We start from the raw sequence: 19,754 nt of genomic DNA, 5'->3' as shown, positions 1-19,754 counted from the left end.
GGGAAATTTAGCATGTAATCTCATGTTCCTTATACGCTCCATTATAGTCTTTTTCATGCATTCAACCACTCAATTTTACTCTGGAATCCTAGGAAACATTTTATGTCTACGAATACCATTTGTGTAGCAATAATCTTCAAATTCATGACTACAATATTCCCCACGATTATCAGATCTAAGACATTGTAATTTCTTACCAGTCTCATTTTCAACCAAGCATTCCATTTCTTAAAAGTTTGAAATATATCAGATTTTTGTCTAAGGAAATAAACCTGTACTTTTCTAATTGCATCATCAATAAATGTAACATAATAATGAGAGCCACCAAGGGATGATAACTGAGTTGGTCTCCATACATCTGTATGCACAAGCTCTAATTTATCACTTTTTATTTCCTTCCTAGTCTTCACAAAACTCACTCTCTTTTGCTTTCCATACATGCAACTTTCAAAAAAATCCATATTGACATATTTCAAACCGGGTAAAACTTTTTTTGAATGAATTAATTTTGTAGCTTTCTCACTCATGTGCCCAAGCCTATTGTGTACCAGTGTTGTATCACAATCTGTAACAACTAATTGTTCTCCCTACTCAACTGCAACAATTGTTCTTGAACATTCTTTTTTCTCTAAAAAAATCAAAGTAGAAGGAACAGTATAACTTGTATAAAGATATAAGGTGTCTACTTTCACACCTTTTGCTACTACAAGGGAACCTTTTAAAACCTTCCAATTTTTATCATTAAAAGTAACTACACAACCTCATCACCGAGTTGCCCTGCTGAAATTAATTTACTACTCATCATTGGAACATGTCTTACCTCATGTAGTAGCCAATGATTCCCATTCTACAACTTAATCTTAAATTTTCCCTTTCCAAAAATTTGATATGATTCATTATCCCCCTAATAAACAAGCCCAAAATTCCCTTGGACATAATCAATAAAATAACCTCTATGGAGTGTAGCATGTAATGAAGCACTAGAATCTAAAACCCATGAATCATCAACGCTTTCTAAAGAAAGAAGAAAAACATCCTCTTTGGATTTGTTACTTACCACATTTTCCTCCTTGTTCCCTTTTAGTTTATCTCCTTCATTTTTCTTTCGAGTCCAGCAATCTTTCTTATTATGCCCTAGTTTACCACAATACCAGCAATCTCTTAGTCCTCTATATTGAGACCTCTTCCCCTTTGACTTTCCTCTTTATTTTCCATGATTTCTAGAATTACTTCCTCTCTTAGTTGTTCTAGCTAAACTTTGTGTGTTCAAAGAACTTCCTAATGTAGATCCACCTGAGGTTTTCCTACAAGTTTCCTCACTCAAAATAACATCAATCACATCATCATATTCTAGGGTATTAGACCTAGGGATTGAATTACTCATAACCATTACCAAGTCATTCCAGCTTTCAGGAAAAGAACACAAAATCAAACAGAGCCATAATTTCTTCTTTAAAATCGATACTCACAAAAGATAACTGACTAGTAACAATATTAAACTCTTTTAAATGAATTGCAACAGATCCACCTTCTGCCATTTTCATATTAAAAAAATGCTTCATGAGAAATACCTTATTTAAAGTGGAGAGTTTTTCATACAATTTTACTAAGGTTTCCATCAGTTCTTTTGACATCTTCACCTTTGTAATGTTAAATGTCACTAATGGTGCCAAGTATAATCAAATGCTTCCAAGTTCCTTTCTCTCTAAAAGATCTCATTCTTCATTTGTCATAGTTCCCTAGTTCTTGATTTTTCCTTCCAACGGCTTCCATAAATCTTTCTAATAAAGATAGTCTTCCATTTGCATCTTCCATAACTAAAAGTTATACCCATTAAACTTGTCAACCTTTAGCTTACCCTCCTATGCCATTGGTCCCACTCAACTATGAGACTTTCTTGTAGAGGATGAGTGAAAAAAAACTTTGCTCTGATACTACTTGTTAGGATTAACCATAGATAGAAATAATAATTATATGCAAATATAAGAAATATCAAGAAATGATAAATCATACGAAAAATAAAACAAGACACCAAGATTTAACATGGTTCACCTAATCTTTGGGCTACATCCACCAAATAGAAAGTCCAATATCATTATGATCTAGTGATTACAACCTAATTACAATCTATAATTCCTTACAACTCAATACCACCACAAGAAGCAATTTTCTAATCACACCTTATGAAAAAATCTGTAACCCTAAGCCATTTTATACAATTATTTTTGTTGCTTTAAGATTATAGCTAATTACAATATGTTGGCTCAAAATTACTGATAAAGTATTAGCAATAAAATAGGCCCCGATTAAATATGAAGTATGTACAGTACTTCCCTGATTAGTCACCACAAACTAACATCCCATGTCATGCTTCCAACCTTTACAAATTCTTCCTTGGCAAATCTATCAAACCTTGTCTTTCTCAACTCTTTTCTTTCTCCATTTTTTCTTGTCTCTACAACTACCCTTGTGGCTTCTTATATAGTAGCAAGTCTCACAAAACCACCAAGTGGTATTACATAAACCATCTACTACCTAACTCATTGACCCCACATTTAATATTGTGCATTTAATTATTTTTCCCAATATGAAATAATTACATTGAATATTATCACAATGCTATAATACAACTCATAAAGTATATATCATAGGAACCTTTCCATGTTGCACATCCATCTAGGTGCTCTTAGGTTACCTAATATAATAAAATAATATAATATAACAATAGTATACAATTTGTGCAACACCAATTATCTCAACAATCTCCCACTTGTTGTATACATTGCATAGGGTCAATCTATAGCCACATAAATGAAAAAGGAAATAATATCTCCTAGAACATCCACCATCATGGATCAAAGTACACCAAGTGCCCCATCTTAGTACCTGTAACAAAATCAAAGTATCCAACTTCTCAAACATGAATGATCCCATTATCACTGGACATACATAGAAGCCATCCAAAGAGAAAGCCACCCAACCTGTCACATTAGAAGATCATAAAATCATATACCAATTGAATTCCAAGCACAAACACCTAATCCAAAGGTAATCACAATTATCCATAGGTGTCAAAATACATAGCTAAAAGAATACCCACAACAAGTGCCAAACCCATCCAACTATCCATACCTCAAAAGGTATACCAATTGAATCTCACATCTTTGACATATCTAATCTATAACTTGTAATCACAAGCATCAAGAGAAATACCTACCACATTTATACCAAGAAGATCCCACTGTATATGATAATCTCAATCTATAACCAATCCACTCACAACATCTCAAAAAAGTGAATCCATGTAGTATCAAGGATATCCACAACACATATATAAACTAATAGCCTACAAGAATAACTCTAATAACAAGTATTCAACACTCACCCAAGTTCTCCATAACCAACAAAGGAAAAATATAAATGAATAACCATGTCATCTCTCACATGACATACATGAGCACAAACTAGTGATCACAATCTCTAACAAATCTCAAATTCAATGTAAGTACATCTGAACATATGGGAAGATAACTAAGACCGAAGAGAAACCATGCAAATCATAACTTGTATCATGTTCTTCTACGCACATCTCTAGATATAAACTATGTAAGTATGATCTCCTCCATAAATTGTTTAGATCAATATATCACCAAATAAATCATGCAAAACTTACATAAAATCTGAACCAATGTGTAGATTTTTCCAAGAGAGTTTTTTTGACTACTCAAAGTCCAAAATCCAACTTTGTATGCCGAAGTTATGCCCTAATCTATGCTCAAAATTAATAACATCTGACTTGTAGGCTCTTAAAACCTAACAAAATATCAAAGTTATAGAATCAAACCTACACCAAGTTTTAGTGCGCTAAATTATCTTTCTAATGACTGTAAGAAGTCCAAAATCTAATATATTAAGAGAAATTTATAGTTATTTTACCAAGACAATCTTTTCACCATTTTCATTGTGATTTTTTTTTTTGTGATGGAAATTCTGACGAGATTAAAGTTGACAGCCATCACAGGCTGAAACTGAAAAAGCTTTTCATTTTCTCTTCACATGGCCAAACTAGGCCTTATTATATATCAAAATCTATGAAAACATCAACCTAGATCCAATGGTGAGGTATATTTTTGTCCAAGAGGCCATTTCTACAAGCTCCCCCCTAAAACCTTCATTTAAATGAAACATTCAAAAATCCTTTTGACCAACAATTTCACATGCCTAAAATCTATCAACATCCCATCTTAACAAAAAATACAAAAATCCTTAGGCCTACAATAAATAACCTACAAAACCCATATATATTGCCCTTTCTTTTATCCTTTCATGCATTCCCATGGATTCTATCTAGGATTACGATAACAAAACCATAGCTCTGATACCATTTGTTAAGAAACTTGCAATAAAAGAATATAATTATTTCTATATAACCCATAATATATCTTAAATAAATATGTAATTAAAATCTGCATGCAAGAGAATAGACAACATATCACAAAAAGTGTGACACAAGATACCTTGGGAAACCTTCATTGAGGAAAAAACCCAGCCTCCAAAAACATCCATTACCATGTATTATTTAACAAAAAAATACCATTGCAATACAACCATGGAAGCCTTCAAAGCCATAGCCACAACCAAGAAATCCATGTGAACAAGCATGAATTCACACATCTCATGCCATGTTTCCAACCTTCACAAATGCTCCCTTAGCTAACCTACCAAGCCTTGTCTTGCTCAACTCTTGCCTTTTTCCTTTTTTGTCTTGTCTCTACAACTACCCTTGTGGCTTCTTATATAGTAGCAAGTCCCAGAAAACCACCAAATGGTATTACATAAACCACGTGATACCTAACCCACTAAACCCACATTTAATATTGTGAATTTAATTCTTTTCCCTAATATTAAATAATTACATCAAATATTATCACAATGTTAGAATACAACTCATCAGATATATCCCATGGGAACCTTTCCATGTTGCACATCCATCGAGGTGCTCTTAGGTGCAACATTACATAATATAATAAAATAATACAATATAATAATAGTATACAATGTGTGCAACACCAATTATCTCAACAAGGTGCACTCTCTATCATAGTACAGGATGGAGTTGATGGAAACACCCCTACTATTGTTTTTAGGGGTACCACCCTTGAAATCAAAAATAAATTGACTATTGTAAAAGTGTTAGCTATTATTTTTTTTATTGGACGACTTATTCTAGCCCTAATTTTGTAAGCAGAAAAAGATTGTCTAAAGTGTCTTTGTGTTAGGGATTTCATAATTTATGATTATATTGTAACTTCTTACAGTGGTATTGAATTGCAATGGATTGTAGATTGTAATCAGTAGATAATAATAGTGGACTTTTTGTTGGTTGATGTAGCTCAAGGATTCGTTGAACCACATTAAATATTTGTGTCTTATGTTATCTTCTATGTGATCTATTCTTTTCTAGTATTGGTTATATTGGCATAGAATTATTATTTCTATCCGTGGTTAAATCCTAACATTGATGAAAAAACTACTAATTACCATACAATCCAAAACATGTGACTAGCTTTGTTCAACTCCCTCTATGTTTAGTAATAGATCTTAAATAACATCCTTAATTTCATTCTTATTCTCATCTCATGTAGGTCTGATATGTAACAGCATTATAACATCTCACAACTTCTTATCAAAGTATGAACTCCCTCTTTGATATATATCCTCTTATGTGGTAGTTACAACAAGATCTCTCCATCTTTCATGTATGACTTCTCTCATATATAGTCGCTCCCTCTTTAATCGCTTTCTTGGTAATTCATAATTTCTCCCTCTTTTACTTTTGCTTCTCATAGTAACTGTATAATCTCTCCCTCTTTGACAACAAGCCAAAGATACTTTAACATCTTTAGTTGACTCTATCTCATACATATGGGTATGTGCAACATTATGGTGTGCCAAAAAGTGGCAATGTGAAAAAAATAGAGTTTTAAAATGTCTAAAAGGATTTCAAAATCTGCTTTGACTTTTTTTTACCTGTCCAAGTACCAAACCTGGAAAGTAAGGCCCAACCCTTATCGGATATCTGATTTGATATCGGATACCCAATATTATATCGAATATCAGATATAATATGGGATACCCAATATCATCACTATTATTATTTTATATATATATATATATATATATAAAAGACAGCCCGCGGATTGGTTGTTTCACAATCTTCTTTCATGGGTTGTGCTGGCAGATATCAAATATTTGATATAATATTGGATACCCGATATCTATCAGTGTTTACAAAAAAAAAAAAAGACAACCCGAGGGTTGTTATCATAGTCATATTTCATGCGCAGGGTTTCGAGTATCGGGTTTTATATCATGTATCTGATATAAGGTAAGTTTTTTTTTTAATCAATTTTAATATAAATTTAATAAATTTTATCATGAATTTGTTAGTTTTAGTTGAATTTGTTATAATTTAGGGTTTTTTTTATAGAAATTGTTAAAATTAAGGTTTTTTTTAAATATAAATTATGTTTTGCAAATTAATAGGAATGGCTAATCAAAATGATGACACTGACGCAAGGAATAATATTCCTTGTAACCCCCCACCAAATGATCTAGTGCCCCTACAAAACTATCCACCAAATGATCCTTTACCTCCTCAAAACCCTCCTCGAATTGAGGATTTGATAAATGAAAATTTCATTGAATTGAGGGGTTTCCAAAGAACATATAATTGTTGTAAATAATCAAGTCTAGCTAGGTTACTGAGAGGGGAGGGGTGAATCAGTAACCTCAAAAACTTTAAATCAATTTAGCACATTAATCATATGATTCACTCATTCATCTAAACTACTGTATGCATGAGAAAGATAAACATTCATAACACATGAACACAAAATTTTGGTGACCAAGAAACCTTCCAAATAGAAAGTAAAACTGGGGTGGGGATGATACCCCACAAAACTTCACTACTGTAGTATAAATTTGGCCTGTTAGGGCTTTACATTGACCATTTTTGATGATCTACCCTATTAAGAGCAATCAGGACTGCTAGGTCCACCTTGTTAAAGGATTTACAAACATACAATGAAGTATGCACTCTATTAGGAGATTTATACAAAGACTGTTAACTCTACCCTGTTAAAAGATTTAGAAAACTGATTCACTTGTTAGGATGAAATAGTGGATCTACTTACAACTCTAATTTTTGTTTAGATCCTTAAAGTAAAAATCACCTCTTGTGACTAATGAATATTTATTGCTCCTTGTAGACCTTGTTGATTACTCTACTCTACTGTTGATTCACATTCACTCTTCTCAAAACATTACATATCCATTCCTTCTTCGTACTCATCATACTACATTGAAAATGATATAATACATTACATATATACCATTCAAATAATTACAACTACAAGGTCATCCAAAACACAAGTGAACACATCATTAGTGAGTCGGCCAAACAGTAGAAAACTCAAGTTCTTCAAGCTAACTTGGTGACCATCTGATACTCGGCATTCATTGCATTACTCAACATCGTCATGCACTCAATAGAAATAGGAGCTCAGTCCATACTAATCACACAATGTAGCTTGGAACTCAGTAACCATTGGAGACTCGATAGATATAGTGTCACTCGATAGATACTACATGTTGAGTTTACCTTGCTTCACTGGGTAAACATTATAACTGAGTTTACTTGCTTCACTTGGTAAACACTACACATCCATCACTCAGTAAGCACTGGCTTCCATCACACAAACTGATGACTCGGTAGACACTATGAAGCTCAGTGAACACTATCTGCTCAGTGAACACTGTAGACTCGGTAAACATTGCTAGACTGCACACTCACTAGGTAGCTTTAGGAATGCTCGGTGTAAGTGATGAACTTACTCAGAAACCACTAAATGCTCAGTATAAACTATAGATTGAGTGATGATCTCGGTAACCTTTTAGAATCAAATAAGTGTTGTCACTAATGACAAATATAACTTAATGCCAACAATAATAATGTACCTGCGTATGCTCCTATGTTATCCATGTTAAACACCATAGTGGATAACATTGAAACCCTTACCAATGAACAAAATGTCGCTCTTCATTGACATGATGAAATACATGAGATGTTTGATGATGGCTTGGACTATGATGAGGTTGTGGCCCTCAATATAACCAAAGATGATTTGGCTAGCCTTTTTGCAAACCCAAAAATTGGTATACAAGTCGATCACAAAAAACCTAAACTATCAATTAAATGGTGCACGAATGACACCATATGCGCAAATTTTTGGGATTGTTGGTGGAGTGTTTTTGATACCCCTCCACATAGCAATTTAGAGGTGCCATTTTATTTCCTCAAAAAATTGTATGCAGAATTTGTGTTTGGCCTCAAGGTGAACTATTGGAGCATGAAGCCCAACATGGGTGTAGGGTTAAGAGCTCCTTAGACTAGACCCTCTTCCCAGCAGAAGAAATCTGGCACTTTTGTCCCCCCTATTGATGTTTCCCCCCCTCCTCAAGTGTAGCATCCTGATATTATAGCAAAGTCTAGCTCGTAGACCATTAGAACCATTCATACACTAAGTAGCCTGATGATATCTCAGGCTAGGTCAGTCCTGCCTCCCCGTGTTGATGATGTTGGTGCTAGTTCATCATCGACTAGCTCATCACATGTTTGTGTGCCTCACACTTGCATTACATACAAGAATATTTGCCTAGGTCCCATAGGTGATCTTCCTGAGTATCATTTTGTATTAGATGAGGATGCACCAGAGGCATGTGCAAAGGCTACAGACCCTTATGCGAGAGAGGAGGGGAATGTAGAGGCATGGACTACTTCTTTGTTGGTACGTGTATATATTTTTTTGTTATGACACATGTAAATTAAAGTTAATTTTTATAATAGAGTAATTTTAATTTTTAAGCCATACTGACTTATACATGTATGTGATCTTCATTCATGTTTACTTGATCACCGAGGAGGAGCTGAGACAGGTTGATGATGCCACGGTCTTGGCCATTTAATTTGGCCTTGAGACATCTACAATACATTATGTTGTGTTCTCATTGTTTTTTCTATTTGATATTGTAGCATATATGGTTTCTAATCTTGCTTTTATCTTTTAGGTACCACCTGTCCCTAGGGGAAAAAGTGTGGGGGAATGAGCTAGCACCCATTGACAAAGGAAAGGTAATTAGGTGCTTTCTATTTGATTAAATATCAATGCATTCTTGTAAAATGTTTATTGTAATGAAATTTAATTACATTCTTTATTGTATATAGGGCGTGGCTACTGGCGATGAGCCCATACAAATTCTGTGTCGTAGATGCTCTGGCATTTCCATTCACACCGAGAGCCCCATTGTATGTATAAGTATCATTTATTTTTCATTTTCCTTATCTTTGTAAATAAATTCAAAACTGAATTTCATGATATTAACAACTACTATTTTTTATCTCATAGGAAACTCCTAGTGCACATGACATTCGATGGGAGAGTTTTGTAGATTTGATGATGCAACCACTATATCCTGAGGAGGAGCCTACACTAGTAAGTTGTAGTTTGAATTCATAATTTAATATGTTATAAATTTAGCATGCTATGAATTATAATTTTATAATGCTAAGTTTTTGGAATAGATTGTGCAGAGATTTTTCATCAACGTTTTGAATCACACTACGTGATCCATCATCAGGAAGAGAGAGAAAGAGGTGTCAAATTATGTAGGATTGTGGAAATCTAATTGCATTAATATAATTTTATAGTTTAAGTTGTAGATTCATCTAACAAAAAAATGTGAACATACATAGACCAGAATCAACAAGGTACAAGCATTGCCTAGGGCATACGAGAGCATTGCCTAGGGCATAAGATCATTATGCATTTGAGTAATTCAATGTTAGATACAAAGAATCATATAAATTTAGTAGTCTAACTTTGGGTTTTCCTTTTTTGTTTATGTAAGAGGCATCCAATCCACCTAGTGTAGTGAAGAGGCTGCATTTTGATCATCCACCAGCACCCTAGGATAGTATAGTTGTCATAGGATGTGTCATGAGACATTTTGAGATGGCATATGCCACATTGTTTATAGAAACATTGATATTATACACATTCCAATGGCATGATCAGCCACATTTTGTAAATGGATCTATGTATTTTGATATATATTTGTGTACTTTATTTATGGATACATGATCTTTGATATATATTTATATAATTTGTCTATGGATACATGTATTTTGATATATATTTTTGTCATTTATGTGCACAATGATATATATATTAATTTAGTATCTAGTATTGTTCAATTTATCGTGGATCATGTGTATCATTCATGTTTATGGAATATCATTAATTTTGATCATGTTTGTTATATTCGATTCAAATGTAATAATCTGTGAATAACATTTTAACAACCTTTATTATCAAATTTGGATGCAATGTTTAATTTGAAGTGCTATCAGGACATAAACACACTTGTTACCCTCCTACACAAGGTTCACATAACCTATACTGATTCACTTTAAAAAATTGGCTTCATTAATGCATGTTATCATTTCACACCTTATATAGGTATTTTCAACCTTGTATGGTCATGCTCAAACCCCTTACTGACTCTTTGTACTCATTTGCACTTTGCAAGAAAAAGTTGCAAAAGTTGCAAAAGTTACAAAATTGCAACTTTTGTAATTTTGAACAATTTTTGTTATAACTTTAAATTCTTAATTAGAGAAGTTCACCAAACTTGGTAAGGGGTATTGATAGCCCTCATGATCTTCGAGTTATGACTGTCGAAAGATCGACCTTGAAATCCACTTAGAGCACCTTGGAGACTCATCGGTATAGAGTGGTCGTGGATGATGGATGGTCTCTGTGGCTGGAACAAGGGTGTCAATAGGGTTCAGTCGCCCATCTGGAGCTAATGGCGCTGATAATTTGATGCCAATATCAACAGTTTCAAAGTTACATTGTGGTGCACCTATGAGGGGCATGTCTATATGTTATGTGGACGAAAATAACAATCTAAATAGAGTTGTAATATTGAGATTGTGTCTCATTTTGAGTTTGCAATGTGTAGTTCTCAGCAAAATCAATAACTAATATAATAGTGCCAATGGGAAAAGTCTCCTTACACATTCTAAATTATTGATCCAACCAATGAGACTTATGACTATGTCTTGCATACTTGTAGAAAAGATTTTCCTTGAAATCTGAAATAAAACTAGCCACACTGATTTCTTTTCCAACTTGGATAAGCCACCACATTCTGAACAGTTCTCATTTAAGCAAGCATTTCTATAAAAGAAACAACCATCAACTCTATGACATAAAAATTGATTTAGCAAGTCTTTTGATGATTTTGGAAGCCCACTAGCACCACAATTCTCCAACATTTATTTACTATGCAAAGTAGAACAGATGGAGAGTAATAGTTCATGGTGCATAAAAAAACTCGACATGATATTTGCAACAACATGTATTTCAAATTTTAAGTGGCACACAATAAAATGGCTTGAAAGATTCAAAAGCCCTTTGTGATATATGAAGACTTGGATGACTCTCTCTAAACTGTTTGAACAACATAGTTTGACTTACCTCCAAATAGTGTATAGGATGTGGTGTGCGATCTCTGATGCCAATTCTCAACTGTAACATGTCTTTAGCATTGGGTGATACTTGTGAGCTAGAGTGCCAAAATTTTGTAATTTCTTCCTTCACATCATCGGATAGCTTCTTATCAAAATGTGAAAGTCTCCCACCAAAAGCCCATGTTTCATTTTGAAGAGGATCATCAATTCTCTCTCATCGACTAAGTGTTTTTCTCAAAGTAGTATGATTTAGGTAGGTTCAAGTCAATACAAGTTTGTCTCATATATCTACCCTTTCTCAAATGATGACTTACCAAAGAGGTTGTAATAACCCTTCGAGAAACTCTCTTATCCTTCCCCCTACTATTTTTTCCAATGTTATTGAGAGCACTAAAAAGATTCTTCACAATAATGGCATTTCTTTCCAACTACTTAGTGACACGAATCTTCAATTTGGAAAGCATAGGTCTCATCTTTTGCATCTTTAATAAGTACATAAAAAGTTGACATTGCTCCACCACTGTCTTATTGCCGAAAAACATCTTATATAGTATTGAAGCCCATAACTGAATGGTTATTTCTGATTTTTTCCCTTCCAAATTGGTAATAATCGTTTCATCAATTTCAATTATCCATTTTGGTGTTCTAGAACCTTTATGTCGATTATAATTAGGAGATATGTAAGGTTCTTGTGCATTGTCATGTTTGGCATGGTCAATTATGCAATTTACATTATGTCCTGGTAGCATTTCATCCTCAAAATTTTGATTCTCTAAATTTTCAATTCGGGCATTATCATTTTCAATTGGTAAATTTTCATTCCCCAACAGCACATATTCATTATCTGACTCTATGATTTCACCTTCGACTAATTCATCGTCAACTTGACTCTCATTTAACATACCTTGTATTTTCCTTCGGTGTTCTACTTTGTTCCTTTCCCTATATGTCGCAATGTCTTCATTGGATAACTTCCTTTTGCGTTTAGCCTTTCGATGATTGTTGCTCCCCATTTAGATGACAATATCAGACACCTAGGGATATATTCTCAAACTTTTTTCGATTTTTTGTGCCCTAGAATGTGAATTTTCCTAAAATCCATGAAAAAGGCCGAAAAAAAGCAATGTTGTTGGGTCTGTAGTCATAGGGAATATTTTGGAAAAATCATGCTAGTAAAATTGTGTATTTGATTTCAGATCGGATACCCGATTTGAAATCGAATATCTGATATTGGGTCAATATTGGAGGGAAAAATGAATTACTATAATGTATTAGCTTATAATATTATTATATGAGTTATGAGTTATGTATTACCTTATAATGTATTATTATATTAAATTATTATTAAATATAATAATATATGTTATTATTAAATATAATAATATATGTTATTATTATTATAATCTATAAATATATAATATATATTAATATATATGAAATTATTATATTATATTATTATTATTAAATATAATAACGTAATATATTATATATATGTTATTAATATATATTATTATATATTATTATTATTAAATATAACAACATATAATATTATTGTTATTATTATTATTATTATTATGACCTATGATCCATTTGGTTGCTTATAATGCATCGAGAGGGGTCACAAGTTAGCTTATGACCCCTCTCGACACATTTCATGACAACTTATGTCCCTAGGGGTCCTAGAACCCTTAGGGATGCATTTGGTTTGTTATAATGTGTCAAGAGGGGTCGTAGGTTAACCTAGGACCCCTCTTGAGGCATTTCATGACAACCTATGTCCCTAGGGGCCCTAGGACCCCTATGGATGCATTTTGTTTGTTATAATGCGTCAAGAGGGGTCACAGGTTAATCTATGACCCCTCTCGACACATTCCATGACAACCTAGGACCCCTAGGGATGCATATGGTTTGTTATAATGCGTTGAGAGGGATCATAGGTTAACCTATGACCCCTCTCAACTCATTTCATGATAACCTATGTCCCTAGGGATTCTAGGACCCCTAGGGATGCATTTGGTCGGTTATAATGCATTGAGAGGGGTCACAGGTTAACCTATGATCCCTTCTGATGCATTTCATGACAACCTATGTCCCTAGGGGTCCTAGGACCCCTAGGGATGCATTTGGTTGGTTCTAATGCATCTAGAGGGGTCATAGGTTAACCTATGACCCCGATTGACATATTTCATGATAACATATATCCCTAGGGGCCCTAGGACCCCTAGAGATGCATTTGGTTTGTTATAATGCATTGAGAGGGGTCATAGGTGATCGATGCATTTCACGATAATGTATGTCCCTAGGGATGTATTTGATTGGTTATAATGCATCGAGAGGGGTCACAGGTTAACCTATGACCCCTCTCAACACATTTCATGACAACCTATGTCCCTAGGGGTCATAGGACCCCTAGGGAAGCATTTGGTTTGTTATAATGCATCCAGAGGGGTCATAGGTTAACCTATGACCCCTCTTGATGCATTTCATGACAACCTATGTCCCTAGGGGTCCTAGGACCCCTAGGGACATATTTGGTTTGTTATAATGCATCGAAAGGGGTGATAGGTTAACCTATGACCCCTCTTGACACATTTAATGACAACCTATGTCCCTAGGGATCCTAGAGCCCCTAGGGATGCATTTGGTTGGTTGCAATGAATCTAGAGGGGTCATAGGTTAACCTATGATCCCAATCAATGCATTTTATGATAACATATGTCGCTAGGGGCCCTACGACCCCTAAGGATGCATTTGGTTTGTTATAATGCATCAAGAGGGGTCATAGATTAACTTATAACCTTGATCGATGCATTTCATGATAATGTATGTCCCTAGGGTCCCTAGGACCCCTAGGGATGTATTTGGTTTGTTATAATGCATCTCAGTGCATTTCATGATAACGTATGTCCCTAGGGGCTCTTAGACCCCTACGGATGCATTTGGTTGGTTATAATGCATCGAGAGGGGTCATAGGTTAACCTGTGACTTGTCTCGATGCATTTCATGACAATTTATGTCCCTAAGGGTCCTAGGACCCCTAGGGATACATTTGGTTGGTTCCAATGCATCTAGAAAGGTCATAGGTTAACCTATGACCTCGATCGATGCATTTCAGGATAACATATGTCCCTAGGGGCCCTAGGACACCTAGGGATGCATTTGGTTTGTTATAATGTTTTGAGAGGGGTCATAGGTTAACCTATGACCCCTCTCGATGCATTTCATGTCAACCTATGTCCCTAGGAGTCCTAGAGCCCCTAGGGATGCATTTGGTTGGTTCCAATGTGTCTAACCTATGACCCCGATCAATGCATTTCATGATAACGTATGTCCCTAAGGGACCTATGACCCCTAGGGATGCATTTGGTTTGTTATAATGTGTAGAGAGGGGTCATAGGTTAACTTATGACCCCGATTGATGCATTTCATGATAATGTATGTCCCTAGGGCCCCTGGGACCCCTACGGACACATTTGGTTTGTTATAATGTGTTAAGAGGGGTCATAGATTAACCTACGACCCCTCTCAACGTATTTCATGATAATGTATGTCCCTAGGGGCTCTAGGACCCCTAGGGACACATTTGGTTGGTTAGAATGCGTCGAACCTGTGACCCCTCTCGATGCATTTTATGAAAACCTATTTCTCTAGGGGTCTTAGGGCCCCTAGGGATGCATTTGGTTGGTTCCAATGTGTCTAGAGGGGTCATAGGTTAACCTATGACCCTAATCAATGTATTTCATGGAATTTGGTTTGTTATAATGTGTCAAGAGGGGTCATAGTCGACGCATTTCATGATAATGCATGTCCCTAGGGGCCGTAGGACCCCTAGGGATGCATTTGGTTTGTTATAATGCATCAAGAGGGGTCATACGTTGACGTATTTCATGATAACGTATGTCTTTAAGGGTCTTAGGACCCCTAGGGATGCATTTGGTTGGTTCCAATGTCTCCCCTCTCGATGCATTAAATGACAACTTATGTCCCTAGGGCTCCTAAGACCCCTAGGGATGAATTTGGTTTGTTATAATGCGTCAAGAGGGGTCATAAGTTAACCTATGACCCCTCTCAATGCATTTCATGACAACCTATGTCCCTAGGGGCCCTAAGGCCCCTACGGACGCATTTTGTTTATTATAATGTGTCGAGAGAGGTCACAGGTTAACCTCTAACCCCTCTCGATGAATTTCATGACAACCTATGTCCCTAGAGGTCCTAGGACCCCTACGGATACATTTGGTTTGTTATAATCCATTGAGAGGGGTCATAGGTTAACCTATGACTCCTATCGATGCATTTCATGACAACCTATGTCCCTAGGGGTAAGACCCCTAAGAACGCATTTGGTTAGTTCTAATGCATCGAGAGGGGTCATAGGTTAACCTATGACCCTGATCGATGCATTTCATAATAACATATGTCCCTAAGGGTCCTAGGGCCCCTTGGGATGCATGTGGTTGGTTCCAATGTGTCTAGAGGGGTCGTAGGTTACTATGACCCCTCTTAAGGCATTTCATGACAATGTATGTCCCTAGGAGCCCTACGACCCCTAGGGACCGATTGGGAATGCATCAAAAGGGGTCACTAGGGGCCCTAGGGACATATGTTGTCATGAAATGCATCGACAGATGTCATAGGTTAACCTATGACTCCTTTTGATGCATTTTATGACAATATTATATTTATTAACAATATTATATTATATATTTTAATATTATAATAATATATTATTAGATTATACAACAATAATAATCATATATGTTACTAGATTATAGATTTAATAATAATAACCATATATATTATTATATATAATAATAGTCATATAATATTACTATATATATTTAATAATTATTATTATTTATCATATATATTACTATATTATATTTAGTTAAAATAATTATTATTATATTTATAGCTATATTATATTTAATAATAATAATCATACATATTATTATAATATAATAATAATTATAATCATATATAATAATAGTTAATAATAATAATATCAATTTTCACACTTCCCCCAAATAAATTTCCCTATAAAACACTCTAAAGTTTCTCTCTCAATTTTATTTCCTCTCAAATTTCTCTCCCTCCAAATTTGCAATTGGAAAATCTCTCCTCTCAAATTTCCCTCCAAATTTCAATTGAAAAATCTTGGACCTAATCGGATACCTGATTTGAATTTGGGTATCTGATTAGCCTTGGTATTTATCAAGCCTATTTGGTCAACCCAAAAAACATGTTTGAGAAGGGTTTCACTGACACTCAAACTTTGGGTAGCCATCTGACAATGTTATTTTCATCGAAATTGAATGAAATGAAAAGAGTTTTTTTATAACACTCTCGAGATTCCATCAATATAATTGTTGTCAAATTCGAAGTTTGATAAGTATTTATTAGTTAATTTTCAATGAAGATTATTGTAAAGTGTTGATTGACATACTGATTGAAAAATAGCTATAACTTTCAAATGGTATAACATTTTTTAAATCCAAAAGTTGCGTCACATTCTATGCTTCACCTAGCATAAGAAAAAAAATTTAATTTGGTAAAGTTTTCTATTAGTTAAGGTGATCAGACACATGAGTTTTTTTTTTTCAAAAAAGTTTTAGTAGAAAATTCATATTTAATTATTTATTTGGAATAAAAATACCCAAAAGTATGCATCACATCCAAGCATGAGTCTACTTTTTATATCTATAATTATATTTAAAAAGTATTATCATTTGATTTTGATTAAGGTGGTCAAACATACACCTACTTTTTATTTTTGCCCTGAAATTTTTGTAGTACTGCATTAAAATCTAAACTTTTGACCAATCAATTATTTTTTCTCTAGAAAAGGCCTAGTATTTTAGAAGATACATTAAATTTCCTAAAAATTATTTTCTTACAACTTTTTGATATAAAGTCTAGAACCACTTTAAAATTATGTGTCAAGTTGACATAACCCTAATTTGCTAGTTTTTCACTGCCACTTAAGGCCATAGTTTGGTTGACCATGATCCTGCACATACCTATAGTCAACATGTAGAAATCTCTTTATCATTTCTTTGAACTATATTATCCTTCAACCATCTTACTTATGAATAATTCAACATCTTGTGCTTCTCTCTCCACAACTTTAGGCAAGTCCTGAAGTGTGACATTCTGCATCAATTTGTAAGATGTTTTGATCAAAACATTTGATGGAGAGCTCCATATTAGTTTAAGTAGCCTTAGTAAAATCATCCCCAATTTATTGTTGATCTCCAAGTCATGTCACCAATTAGTGTGAAACACTTAGTCAATTCTAAGGCATAGGTGGTCATTCATCACTACAACCGAGCCATCTTACTAAGACAAAGTATTGTATAAGGACTTGTTCATATTTTTGTATAAGCTGAGTTATCCTACTATTACCAAGAAATCCAGTGGTCATCGAGTACTTCAAAGTATCCCAAGCTAATTATGTTAGTCGATTGACATGTGTATGCCAAGATGTCATCTTGTGTTGAGAAGAGTTAGTGTCAAGTGACAACATATGAATAATAATTATGATTGAACATCAAAATGTTTATTTACCGAGTAAGATAGTTTTGGTATATGTGTTTGGAATGGCACATATACTTAGGTAAACTATTTGGTTTGACTTCTATGCATGATTTAATGACTTTAGAGATCATTATCAAGATTCTTACACATTGGTTTTTATCATTAATCCCTATGCAAGTCATGCAACTAATCAAGAGAAATGAATGCATATAAGGAAAAAGAGATGAATCTAGATTGTTGATCTTGGTCTAGATGCTTCATTTTTATCTATTTAAGGAGGATCCAAACCCTAAATATTATAGAGAAGTGTGTGTGTGTGTGTGTGTGTGTGTGTGTGTGTGTGTGTGTGTGTGTGTGAGAGAGAGAGAGAGAGAGAGATACTACGTTTGAATGTTAGAAGAAAATACTAGGAAGAGTGACTGAGCATAGTAGTGAAGGGAAGAAAAAAGTTATGTTAGATTTGAGATAATATTAGAGTTGTAAAGAGGAGATCCATTATCAAAATTTAAAGTGAAAACTAAAGGATTAGGTGCAGATACATTCTAGCAAGTGGATCTAGGTGAATTTCTTAACAGAGTGGTCTGAACATTCCTTTGTAAATATCCTAATAGAGTGCTTGCTTCATTCTAAGCTTAAATCCTTTAATCAAGGTAGATTGAATAAGTTTGTAATCTCTTAGCAGGGTAGACCCCTCACAAGGTAGATCATCATAAGTGATCAAACTTGTAGCCTTAAAAGGTGAACTTTGTTATTGTAGTAGTAAATATTTGTGGGTGACATCCCCATCCTGGTTTTACATTCACCTTGGTTTTTTGGGTAACTCTGATATTTCCACTTTGTGAATATAATTTAATAATAAATGAATAATAAAGGGTCAAACAATTAAATGATATTGAAATAAACAATTAATATATTTTGAAATAGAGTTCATATAATTATAATATAATCTTAATTATATTATAATTACAAGATGATAATAAAAATTTAATAGAATAATATGAAATCAAAAGGTAAATAATTATAATTTATATATATCATAATAACAAAATATTAACTATCCAATTTGATAACCTTAAGCTACCATCCAAAAGGCATGACTGGTCAAGTATGCGTATATAAAATACATGAACCAAGAAGGGAAGAAGTGGGGAAGATGGATGGACAAGGTAAGAATTTGAAGTCACTGCTGAGAAAAGACAAATGAAAGGAAAGGAGTAAGAGACAAAGTCATCAAATAAGGAAATTTTAGATCAGAAAACCTTGTTATGTTGCACCCATATGACCAAACTATTAGACTTCAAACAAATAGTACACACCTCTATTCAACAAAGACATTCTAAGCATTAGCAACATCCATGATACCTAGTTTAAGTTGTCTTACGTAATTTTCAAACATCCATATAACAAGAACATTCAAATTTGCATGAGGGAGACACTCAGCATTACATTAATCAAAATCTCATAACCAGAACCATGAAATAAAAAAATGATTATTGATTGAGTAGCACAGAGAGATAGTTACACACAAGGAACAAGAAGCCACCATTGAAGACATCAAATTAGATTAGAGGGAAGAATAAGAGATAAGACAGGTAGAAGAGTCTACAATAAATAGGAACTT

The 19,754-nt window shown here is 34.1% G+C and overlaps 1 protein-coding gene across 1 annotated transcript in view; it reads right to left on the bottom strand.

Moving 5' to 3' along the window:
• LOC149564416 (uncharacterized) overlaps window positions 1-19,754 on the bottom strand; it is a 157,479-nt gene that overhangs the window by 31,049 nt on the left and 106,676 nt on the right. The gene's annotated exons all lie outside the window — the stretch shown is intronic.

This window comes from Cupressus sempervirens, chromosome 3, assembly GCF_028749045.1.
Source record: "Cupressus sempervirens isolate cs-2001-9-10 chromosome 3, ASM2874904v1, whole genome shotgun sequence".
Taxonomy (NCBI): domain Eukaryota; kingdom Viridiplantae; phylum Streptophyta; class Pinopsida; order Cupressales; family Cupressaceae; genus Cupressus; species Cupressus sempervirens.
The sequence above is the reverse complement of the archived record's forward strand: the minus strand, read 5'-3'. Positions and strand labels throughout refer to the sequence as shown.